At 45.5% G+C, this 12156-nt stretch overlaps 1 protein-coding gene across 3 annotated transcripts in view; it reads right to left on the reverse strand.

Annotated features, from left to right (window-relative positions):
- RXRG (retinoid X receptor gamma) overlaps positions 1 to 12156 on the reverse strand; it is a 54097-nt gene that overhangs the window by 22927 nt on the left and 19014 nt on the right. The window contains exon 1 of one of the 3 annotated variants that reach the window (XM_088835991.1): positions 4505 to 4640. The exons of the other annotated variants lie outside the window; for them this stretch is intronic. The gene's annotated coding sequence lies outside the window, so the exon portion shown is untranslated. Of the gene's footprint in view, positions 1 to 4504; positions 4641 to 12156 lie in introns of those variants that run through there. 3 annotated transcript variants of the gene reach the window in all.

Consider the following 12156-nt stretch of genomic DNA (forward strand, 5'->3'; position numbering starts at 1 on the left):
TGGAGATTCCTTTAAAGACTGGAAATAGAACTGCCATACGACCCAGCAATCCCACTCCTGGGCATACACACCAAGGAAACCAGAATTGAAAGAGACACATGTACTCCAATGTTCATCGCAGCACTGTTCATACTAGCCAGGACATGGAACCAACCTAGATGTCCATTTGCAGACGAATGGATAAGAAAGCTGTGGTACATATACACAATGGAGTATTACTCAGCAATTAAAAAGAATACATTTGAATCAGTTCTAATGAGGTGGATGAAACTGGAGCCCATTATACAGAGTGAAGCAAGCCAGAAAGAAAAACGCCAATACAGTATTCTAACGCATATATATGGAATTTAGAAAGATGGTAACGATGACCCTGTATGCGAGACAGCAAAAGAGACACAGATGTATAGAACAGTCTTTTGGACTCTGCGGGAGAGGGCGAGGGTGGGATGGTTTGGGAGAATGGCATTGAAATACGTATATTATCATATGTGAAATGAATCGCCAGTCCAGGTTCGATGCCTGATACAGGATGCTCAGGGCTGGTGCCCTGGGATGACCCAGAGGGATGGGATGGGGAGGGATGTGGGAGGGGGGTTCAAGATGGGGAACATATGTACACCCGGGGCAGATTCATGTCAATGTAAGGCAAAACCAATACAATATTGTAAAGTAATTAGCCTCCAATTAAAATTAAAAGAAAAAAGAAAAAAAAATTTTTAATTAAAGAAAAATTAATTAGTGTGAGAAATGAAAACACATACGTGATGAGAGAATTCTCCCTCCTCTTCCTCCTTTCCCTCCTTTTTGTACAAGGCTAAGACAAGATATCTAGAATTTACGTCCAGTATTTTTTTTCTTTTGGCATAATACAGTGGTTCTCATTGCCAAATGCACTCCTGGGAGCTTTAGAAAAAAATTAATTGCAAAGTCCCACACCAAGAAATGGTCTGAGGGTCATTGGTGCCGGCATTTCTTTAAGTTGATCAGATGGTGCTAATGGCAGTCCAGGGTTCCAAAACACTGATGCAGAGGAGAAAATTTGCTTTGAAATCACACAGCCCTGGGATTGACTCCCTGTCTACCCTTATTAGCTGCATGACTTCAAAGAAGTCCTGGATCCCAGGTCAACATTCCTGCTTATTTATCTTCCTTGACCTTCTGTCTCCTTGTCTGTAAAATGAACATAGTAATACCCAACTTACAGAGTCACTGGGAGGATTAGATGAGATGATAACGTAAAATGCCTGTCACAATGCCTGGTACACAGTAGATGTTCCATAAATTGGAGCTCTTATCATCCTAATAAAATCTGGTTAATTCAGATTTGAAAGTTTATTATGAACCAACATTCTGCTATGTACTAGGAATTCTGAGCATCTCGAGGAAAGTTAGATCCATCCCACGAAAACGAAATATTTTAGAGAGCTCTCTAACTGAGCTTTGTCTGCATATCCTGAAATGGATGAGAAAGATTATGGGAATAAGGAGGAAGACAATATCACCTGGGGCTTAGGAGACCCTCAGCCACCTTCCCTCCCCACTCCCATCTCCAGTAGGACCAGCTCCACCTTCTCCAGTCTGCAGTGATCACAGAACAGTAATTATTGCTCTTGCGACTCTGTGCTACAACTTCCCTGGTGGCTCAGACGGTAAATCGTCTGCCTACAATGCAGGAGACCCGGGTTCAATCCCTGGGTCGGGAAGATCTCCTGGAGAAGGCAATGGCAACCCACTCCAGTATTCTTGCCTGGAAAATCCCTTGGACAGAGGAGCCTGGTGGTCCAAGGGGTCACAAAGAGTCGGACAGACTGAGCGACTTCACTTTTACTTACTCAGTGCTACCATCCAAGAAAAGTCTGAGAGCCAATTAACTATTTTAATCCTCACAACAACCCTACAGGATTTTCCTATGTTTCGGCTGAGGAAACTGAGCCGTAAAGCGGCTCATTTATTCATCCATTCACAGGTCCTGCTGGGATGCAAAAGAGGAGATGCAGGCACTGCCTCAGGAAACTGGCCATCTATGGGATAAAAAAACTGGTTGGGATCATTTAGGAAAGAAAGATCACAAGCGAGATTAGGGAATATGTCTTGAAGGAAGGAGCATTTGATCTGGGACTTGACAACTTTAAAAAAAGGATGGTATCTGAATGAGCCGGTGGGTGAAAGGTTTTGACAACAAAGGCCTGGAGAGAAACCCAACTATTTGTGTGGATGGATGGGAGATAAGATTGAGAGGTGGGCTGTAACCAAGCCCGAGGCTTGATTGCCCAGGGAAAGCCAGTGGATTTAATCCAGAGGCCACGAGGAGCCATCAGGTTTCCAGCAAAGGAGAAAAGCCCTGAAAGTATGAGGCAGGAGCACAAGGGAGAGAAGAGAGGCGCCCAAGGCTCCTGCAGCTGCCCGGGCAGCGGGGGAGCCACCTTCCCAGGCCTAACGCGTTGGGACTGGAAGCCTGGGCTCCCGGATCCCAGCTCATCACTCTTCCTTCCCCACCTTGTCTGCCTTGTGCGGCAGGAGCCCCCAGAGCACCCCTGCCCTGGCTGGCCCCAGCCCCGCCTCAGAGGCCATGAGCCCCGGGGGGGTAGACTTGCATCTGGTCACGGTCTCCTGGCAGCCCCTCTCCAAAACCCTTCCTCTTCCTGGGTTGGATGGTGGCGGGAGGCGGTGGTGGGGACAGATGGCTTGATACCCTCTCCTCTGTCCATCTCTTTGCTGGCTTGGGGTTTGTGGGGGCTAAGAGCAATGGTAGGTGAGACTGAAGGCAGCCACCAGAGCTCAAACCCATTAACTGCCTGGTCCCAGTCCCACAGCTCCAGCTGTCTTGTTCCATTAGAAGCAGCTCTGCAGAAGTGAGCACTTCAGAACTGGGATTTACCAGGCGGCTGGCCGCTCCTGAGGAAAAGGAGACAAACACACTTGGCTGACCTGTCTTCCATTTGCAGACTCTCAGTCAAGGACCAAATGCATCCTAGATGCCCTGGAGCCATCACCAAACATCAGGTCCCACATTTCTGAGCTGCTTTCAGCCCAAATTATTCCATTCAAGGCAGATACGTGGCCAGTCGGGCAGGATTCAGGCAGGCACTCCTCTTCCAGTGGGTGGAGTCCTTAGAGGGGCATATCTTTAGTCAAGTGAGGGTCTTCACCGTGAAAAGTACATACAGAGCCTGGACTTGCCACTTTCTTGCTGTGTGATCTTGACAGGATGACTTCACTCAGAGACTCCACTAACTTATGTACAGACTAAAGCAGTGGTTTTCAAGCTGAGAATATGTATGGCAGGGAGTGGGGAGGTTGAGTAAGAAGTTTTCACATCTCCTACCTCAAGTTCACCAGACCTGTTTTTACTTAATGTGCAATGGCTTCCAAACTGCTTTCACTTGGAGACTTTATGGCTTTTTAAAGATCATTAAACAAGATGGTCTTCAAGATCTGTTCTAGCTCTAACATTTTTAATTTTTTTAATTTTTACTATATTTTTATTATTTTTGAATTTTTGGTCATGCCACACAGCTGTGAGATCTTATTTCCCTAATCAGGGATCAAACGTGTGTTCCCTGCAGTGGGAGTGCAGAGTCTTAACCACTAGACCACTGGGGAAGTCTCACATTTGCAGCTTTTATTATCAAAGTAATCTCTGTAAAAATGGAAACCTCTGAAAGGGCAACTATTCAGTTATCAATCACTACCTGGCCAGGAATTGTCAGTGACAGAACCCAGATCAGGCAGCAGGGTTGGGACAGGCAAATGAGGCGGGGGCCTTCCAAAGACTTGCAGGTCCTGCTTCAGAGTCCAGCCAGCAGACATCAAACTTAGAAAAATACAGCATTACACACACACACTGGGAAATGTAATCTAGATCATCTATCAGAAAGCTGCATAAGTATCTCCTCAATTATATACATGTTGTTTTGGGAAACAGTTCACTCTCACTCCACTTAGATCCTCCCCAGGCCAGGGACTGAGTCTTGAACATTTTTTAAATCTCCAGTTCTTAGTGTATTAATGCTTGTTGAAATGAACTTCTCTGGACACTTTCAACAACAAAGAACACACACTTGGACTAGTGATCACGTAGGTACATAACATTCATCACCTTCGTGCCTGATATGCCACCTGGGTATAAAAAAATAATAGTAAAAATAATACCACCTTATGGCCTTAGAGCATCATAAGTACTTAAGAAGGGATTTCTTAAGTCCACATCTTGTTTGATATATACAAAACATCTCTGTAGGGTAATCAGGGCAAAGAGTGTTATCCCACAATAGAGAAAAAGGAACTGAGATAAATATAAGTTCAAAGTGATGGTTTGCGAAATGTTCCACGGTCCTTGCCTCCGGAGTAATCAGTTCAGTTCCCTTTTCTTCTCAAGACTGAAAATCCAACAAGAGCAAAAAGAGAAGCTCAAACACCAGAAAGGCAGAGCACCGAATAGGACACCCCGCCTGCTCTCACCCCGAGTACCTCATTGCTCCCCTCACCCCTAAGTCACACTCACCCAAGATTCAGGTCGCAGAAGACACTTGTTCCCACATGAACTCCACTCAGCCTCAGTCCTGGGCAAGAAAGGCAGGCTGCATAGGAACCGTCTGTCTGGGGCGTTCAGAGCCCAGCCTATGGTGGCTAACACTGAAGGCACTGAGTGTCCCGTGTCACCTAGTTAATTGGGGAAAGTGTCACTGCTCCGTGGCTCCAGAAACCAAGCCCCAAACGCGGCTCTGTGTCTGGAGCTGCTGAGCTTCACCACTGCTTGGCAAGCTTAATACAGCTCTCATAGCCAAACTTGGCTTCAGCCTCTGCACACAACCCAGTTGGCCAGGACCAGAGCTTCCAGCTGACCTTTCAACCCCAATCCCTCTGTACAGACATATGGTCCAGGAATAGCAGCCCTGCCACTCACGGCTGTGGAGCTGAATTTATTGGCCAGATTTGGCTCAATGAGACTGAAGTGCGTCTAAAAGCAGGCTTGGAGGGCGGGTGGCTTGCCCCCTCCCCACCCACAAACCCTGTCACCGGTCATCACCTCACCCTGTTTAATATCTTCGTGAATATAGTCATGGTCATTTGAAACTATCTGGTTTGTTCATTTGGTTTTTGTCTGTCTTGCCTGCTGCAGTATAATTGCTATGAGAGTAGAGACTTATTCAGTGCTTATCCCTAGAACCTAGGACAGTGTCAAATATTGACACAGATTAGGTCCTGCTAAATAGTTATTTGAATAAATGTGAGTGTCCTTTGCAAAATTTTACTTCCAGAACTTCAATCTCTCTCTCTGTCTCTAATCTATTGACTTTGACCTGCCCACTTGGAATCCATTCACATGAATGAAAATGAATAAACAAACCTCTTCAAGGTCCCATGTTCTAAAGGGTAGAGGATCACCAGCTCTGCTGATGACAGTGGGAGAGAGTGGCATAAATCCACATCCCTTCCCACTGCCGTCTGGTCTCCACTCCTCTGAGTGGCTGACACTCTCAGGGAACAGAAGACTGGAAGTTCTCAGGCCCCTTTGCTATGCTCCCTTCGGTTCTGTCCCTATACCTACACAATGTTGCAATTTATCTGCACGATGTGCCACATGCCCCACAGGACTCCTTGAAACCACTGATTCAGTTCAGTTCAGTTCAGTCGCTATTCATCTTTTAATCCTTGGCAGCCAACAGGAAGATCCTGGGGTCACTGTTTAAGACAGAAGACACCATAGCTGTGAGTAAATGCAGCATTGTGGAGATTGAGTGGGGTGTGGAGACTTGGGGTCTAAGCCCTGCTCGGCTGTGACTAGCTGTGTGAGGTTGGACACATCACCTGAGCCCACTGAGCCTATGTGGGATGAGGGGCCTGGACGGAATTAGCGGCTTTCAGCTGGGCAGGGATGGGGCAGTTAGAATCCTCTGTGGGACTTTTACAACTCACACAAGGGCCAAATTATGGGATGAGGGAGAAATGTGTATGCTGAGAAAGATCCTACAGGTGAGGGCCATTAGATTACAAATTAGGGTTAAAAAGACTGGCCAAATGGGACCCACAGAAGTACTCTGCTTGGCCATGAAATACTTCAAGTCTCTGAGTTTGAATGGCTTCAAGTGGGGAGGGCAGCTGTCTCCAGCCCCCACCAGTCTCATTCACCCCCCTGTGTTACCTGTCTGGCCCCTGGCTCCTGTAATTCCTGCACGAGAGAACTGATGAGGTCTTCTCCAGTTTCTCCAATCCACAGATGAAAAACTTTCTTGAGTCCTTACTGGCTGTAAAATTCTATGACTCCACATGGCTTTGCTTTTATTTATTTATTTTTTTGACATTTTATTTTTTTATTTTATTTTATTTTATTTTTTTCCAATTTTATTTATTTATTTTTTTCAAGTTGAACAGACTAAATTTCTTTAAACAAACTTACTTATACTCCAGAGTCCTTTAAAAACTTAATAGCATTTATACATTGAAGGTATTTGATTTTCTTGTAACTAGCACTTCAAATGCAACAAGCATTTGAAGCAACAAGCATTTGACCCAACAAGTAAAACTTTCTACAGTTCATAACTTTTATAAATAAAATAAATTAAATGTACAGTGAATAAGTTCTCTGAAATATTTCAATATTTCTTCAGGTTTAGTAACATCATAAAATACATTTCAACTAAAATTCACAAATCTAAAAACCTGTTAGGCATTTTTAGGCATTTTAAGATGGAAATGAAGACCAATGTTACATCGTAATATGCCAATTACAAATAGTACTTCAAATAGCAAATACTACAGTTTGTCCCAAACTTTAAAAACTATTCATGAACTCAACACTGAACTATTGATGGCTATGAGAATTGTTTCCTAGCCTTTTTGAAAATTTCAACCCATTTACGTTTAAGGTAATTATTGATAAGTACGATCCCGTAGCCATTTTCTTTATTGCTTTGGGTTCAAGTTTATACACTCTTTCTGTGTATCCTGTCTATAGAAGATCCTTTAGCATTTGTTGGAGAGCTGGTTTGGTGATGCTGAATTCCCTCAGCTTTTGCTTGTCTGTAAAGCTTTTGATTTCTCCTTCATATTTGAATGAGATCCTTGCTGGGTACAGTAGTCTGGGCTGTAGGATATTTTCTTTCATCACTTTAAGTATGTCTTGCCACTCCCTTCTGGCCTGAAGAGTTTCTGTTGAAAGATCAGCTGTTATCCTTATGGGAATCCCCTTATGTGTTATTTGCTGCTTTTCCCTTGCTGCTTTTCATATTTGTTCTTTGTGTTTGATCTTTGTTAATTTGATTAATATGTGTCTTGGAGTATTTCGCCTTGGGTTTATCCTGTTGGGGACTCTCTGGGTTTCTTGGACTTGGGTGATTATTTCTTTCCCCATTTTAGGGAAGTTTTCAACTATTATCTCCTCAAGTATTCTCTCATGGTCTTTCTTTTTGTCTTCTTCTTCTGGGACTCCTATGATTCGAATGTTGGAGCGTTTAACATTGTCCCAGAGGTCTCTAATATTGTCCTCATTTCTTTTAATTCGTTTTTCTTTTTTCCTCTCTGTTTCATTTATTTCTACAATTCTATCTTCTAGTTCGCTTATCCTGTCTTCTGCCTCTGTTATTCTACTGTTTGTTCCCTCCAGAGTGTTTCTGATCTCATCTATTGCATTATTCATTGTATATTGACTCTTTTTTATTTCTTCTAAGTCCTTATTAAATCTTTCTTCCATCTTCTCAATCCTTTTCTCCAGGTTATTTATGTGTAACTCCATTTTGCTTTCAAGATTTTGAATCATTTTCACCATCAAAATTTGAAATTCTTTATCAGGTAAATTCCCTATACCTTCTTCTTTTGTTTGTGTTGGTGGGCAATTATCTTGTTCCTTTACTTGCTGGGTATTTCTCTGCCTCTTCATCTTGCTTATATTGCTTTGCTTGGGGTGGCCTTTCCCTCTTCTTGCAGTTTGTGGAGTTCTCTTTATTACGTAGTTTCTTCGCTGTGTGTGCGGTTGGACGGGTGACTTGTCCGGGTTCCCTGGTTAGGGAAGCATGTGTCGGTGTTCTGGTGGGTGGAGCTGGATTTCTTCTCTATCCTTTAGAAGACAATGGGCTGCTTTTCTGGGAGCCTGATGTCCTCTGCCAGTATTCAGAAGTTGTTTTGTGGACTTTACTCCGCGTTCAAATGTTCTTTTGATGAATTTGTGGGGGAGAAAGTGGTCTTGCCATCTTATCCCTCCGCCATCTTGTTCCTTCCTCCCCAGAACACTGGATCCTTATATTCCACTTGGTCATGGAGTATCTCTTCCCAGCTGCTCCAGCAAGCCGCAGCCGCTGTACCTTACCTTGGACGAGGGGTATCTCCTCAAGGCCGCGCCTCCTGCTTTGAATGCAGATCAGCTCCTCTCGGCCCTCCGGTGCCCAAGCAGCCACCGCCTCCTGAACGTGGTACAGCTCCTCTCGGCCACTGCCCTAACCCTGGGCGCGGGGTAGCTCATCTCAGCCACGATTCTGCACGTGGTCGGTTGCGCCGGAGCCGGGCGTCTCCCGCGTCTGCGCCGCCGGAGCCGGGCGTCTCCCGCGTCTGCGCCGCCGGAGCCGGGCGTCTCCCGCGTCTGCGCCGCCGGAGCCGGGCGTCTCCCGCGTCTGCGCCGCCGGAGCCGGGCGTCTCCCGCGTCTGCGCCGCCGGAGCCGGGCGTCTCCCGCGTCTGCGCCGCCGGAGCCGGGCGTCTCCCGCGTCTGCGCCGCCGGAGCCGGGCGTCTCCCGCGTCTGCGCCGCCGGAGCCGGGCGTCTCCCGCGTCTGCGCCGCCGGAGCCGGGCGTCTCCCGCGTCTGCCGGCTTTGCTTTTAGACTCTGAGCACACACTCTCTCTCTCTAGGGAGAGTCTCTGAAATTCTCTTCGTAGCAGTAAGAAAGGAGAAGGCAATGGCAAGCCACTCCAGTACTCTTGCCTAGAAAATCCCATGGATGGAGAAGCCTGGTAGGCTGCAGTCCATGGGGTCGCTAAGGGTCGGACACGACTGAGCGACTTCACTTTTCACTTTCACACATTGGAGAAGGAAATGGCAACCCACTCCAGTGTTCTTGCCTGGAGAATCCCAGGGACGGGGGAGCCTGTTGGGCTTCCGTCTATGGGGTCACACAGAGTCGGACACGACTGAAGTGACTTAGCAGCAGCAGCAGCAGCAGCAGTAAGAAATGCTAAACCTCTTCCTCTTCAAACTATAAATTCAAAAGAGACTATGCTGCTGCTAAGTCACTTCAGTCGTGTCCGACTCTGTGCGACCCCATAGACGGCAGCCCACCAGGCTCCCCCATCCCTGGGATTCTCCAGGCAAGAACACTGGAGTGGGGTGCCATTTCCTTCTCCATAAAGAAATTATATGACCTACTAATTTTACTGCTAGACATGCTGGTGGTTGGGACAAGAGGGACCCTGGCAGCAGCTGTGAGATACCAGCATAGTGAGACAGTGTGGTAGACGTGGTTATCACTGCTAATGCTTCACTCCTCCTAATTCCTCATATCCTTTGCACTGTGTCTTTGTAGCTCCTTACACTAAAACAGGCACAAATTATTCCCCTGTCCTACTACTGTTGGAGTCAGTCATACGGTTTCCTTAGACCAATGGGATATCAATGGACATGATGTGAGCAAAGACTTCACTGTATTTTCCTGAATTGGTTTAGATTTTCGCACTCCCGAGGGATACCTTGAGAAAAGCCTGACCCAAGAAGCGGCTGCTCCTGTAGTCAGGACATGAAGAGCTGCCCTGCACCCAGGTTGCAGCCTAGACCAGCCCCCCCACCATGTGAAACAGAACCTTCCTCAGTTCAGTTCAGTCACTCAGTCGTGTCCAACTCCTTGTGACCCCAAGGACTGCAACACGCCAGGCTTCCCTGTCCATCACCAACTCCCGAAGTTTACTCAAACTCATGTCCATCGAGTCAGTGATGCTATCCAACCATCTCATCCTCTGTCGTCCCCTTCTCCTCCTACCTTCAGCCTTTACCAGCATCAGAGTCTTTACAAATGAGTCAGTTCTTCACAACAGTGACCAAAGCATTGGAGCTTCAGCTTCAGTCCTTCCAACGAATATTCAGGACTGATTTCCTTTAGGATTGACTGACTGAATCTCCTTGCTGTCCAAGGGACTCTCAAGAGTCTTCTTCAGCACCATAGTTCAGAAGCATCAATTATTCAAAGCTCAGTTTTCTTTATGGTCCAACTCTCACATCCATACATGACTCCTGGAAAAACCATAGCTTTGACTAGATGGACTTTTGTTGGCAAAGTAATGTCTCTGCTCTTTAATATGCTGTCTAGGTTGGTCATAGCTTTTCTTCCAAGGAGCAAGTGCCTTCTAATTTCATGGCTGCAGTCACCATCTGCAGTGATTTTGGAGGTCCAAAAATAAAGTCTGTCACTGTTTCCCTGTTTCCCCATCTATTTGCCATGAAGTGATGAGACCAGATGTCATGATCTTAGTTTTCTGATTGTTGAGTTTTAAGCCAACTTTTTCACTCTCCTCTTTCACTTTCATCAAGAGGCTCTTTAGTTCTACTTCACTTTCTGCCATAAGGGTGGTATCGGCTGCATATCTGAGGTTATTGATATTTCTCCCAGTAATCTTGATTCCAGCTTGTGCATCATCCAGCCCAGCATTTCGAATGATATATTCTGCATATAAGTTAAATAAGCAGGGTAATAATATACCGCCTTGATGTACTCCTCTCCCGATTTGGAACCAGTCCTAACCGTTGCTTCTTGACCTGCATACAGATTTCTCAGGAGGCAGGTCAGGTGGTCTGGTATTACCATCTCTTTCAGAAATTTCCACAGTTTATTGTGATCCACACAGTCAAAGGATTTGGCGTAGTCAATAAAACAGAAGTAGATGTTTTTCTGGAACTCTCTTGCTTTTTCAATGATCCAACAGATGCTGGCAATTTGATCTCTGGTTCCTCTGCCTTTTCTAAATCCAACTTGAACATCTGGAAGTTCACAGTTCACATATTGTTGAAGCCTGGCTTGGAGAATTTTGAGTATTACTTTGCTAGCGTGTGAGATGAATGAAATTGAGCACTAGTTTGAACATTCTTTGGCATTGCCTTTCTTTGGGATTGGAATGAAAACTGGCCTTTTCCAGTCCTGTGGCCACTGCTGAGTTTTCCAAATTTGCTGGCATATTGAGTGCAGCACTTTCACAACATCATCTTTCAAGATTTGAAATAGCTCAACTGGAATTGCATCACCTCCACTAGCTTGGTTCGTAGTGATGCTTCCTAAGGCCCACTTGACTTCACACTGCAGGATGTCTGGCTATAGGTAAGTGATCACACCATTGTGGTGTTACCTCGGTCTTTAAGATCTTTTTTGTACAGTTCTTCTGTTTATTCTTGCCACCTCTTCTTAACATCTTCTGCTTCTGTTAGGTCCATACCATTTGTGTCCTTTATTGAACCCACTTTTGCATGAAATGTTCCCTTGCTATGTCTAATTTTCTTGAGGAGATCTCTAGTCTTTCCCATTTATTGTTTTCCTCTATTTCTTTGCACTGATCACTGAGGAAGGCTCTCTTATCTCTCCTTGCTATTCTTTGGAACTCTGCATTCAAAGGGCATACCTTTCCTTTCTCCTTTGCCTTTAGCTTCTCTTCTTTACTCAGCTATTTGTAAGGCCTCCTCAGACAACCATTTTGCCTTTTTGCATTTCTTTTTCTTGGGGATGGTCTTAATCACTGCCTCCTGTACAATATCACAAACCTCTGTCCATAGTTCTTCAGGCACTCTGTCTATCAGATCTAATCCCTTGAATCTATTTGTCACTTCCACTGTATAATCAAAAGGGATTTGATTTAGGTCATACCTGAATGGTCTAGTGGTTTTCCCTGAAGTGAAGTCAAAGTGAAGTCGCTCAGTCGTGTCCGACTCTTTGCGACCCTGTGGACTGTAGCCCACCAGGCTCTTCTGTCCATGGGATTCTCCAGGCAAGAATACTGGAGTGGGTTGCCATTTCCTTCTCCAGGGGATCTTCCCGACTCAGGGATCGAACCCAGGTCTCCTGCATTGCAGGTTGACACTTTAACCTCTGAGCCACCAGGGAAGCCCACTTTCTTCAATTTAAGTCTGAATTTTGCAATAAGGAGTTCATGATCTGAGCCACAGTCAGCTCCCAGTCTTGTTTTTGCTGACT

The sequence above is a fragment of the Moschus berezovskii genome, chromosome 4 (assembly GCF_049115385.1).
Source record: "Moschus berezovskii isolate FMDL1 chromosome 4, NW_MosBer_1.0, whole genome shotgun sequence".
NCBI lineage: Eukaryota > Metazoa > Chordata > Mammalia > Artiodactyla > Moschidae > Moschus > Moschus berezovskii.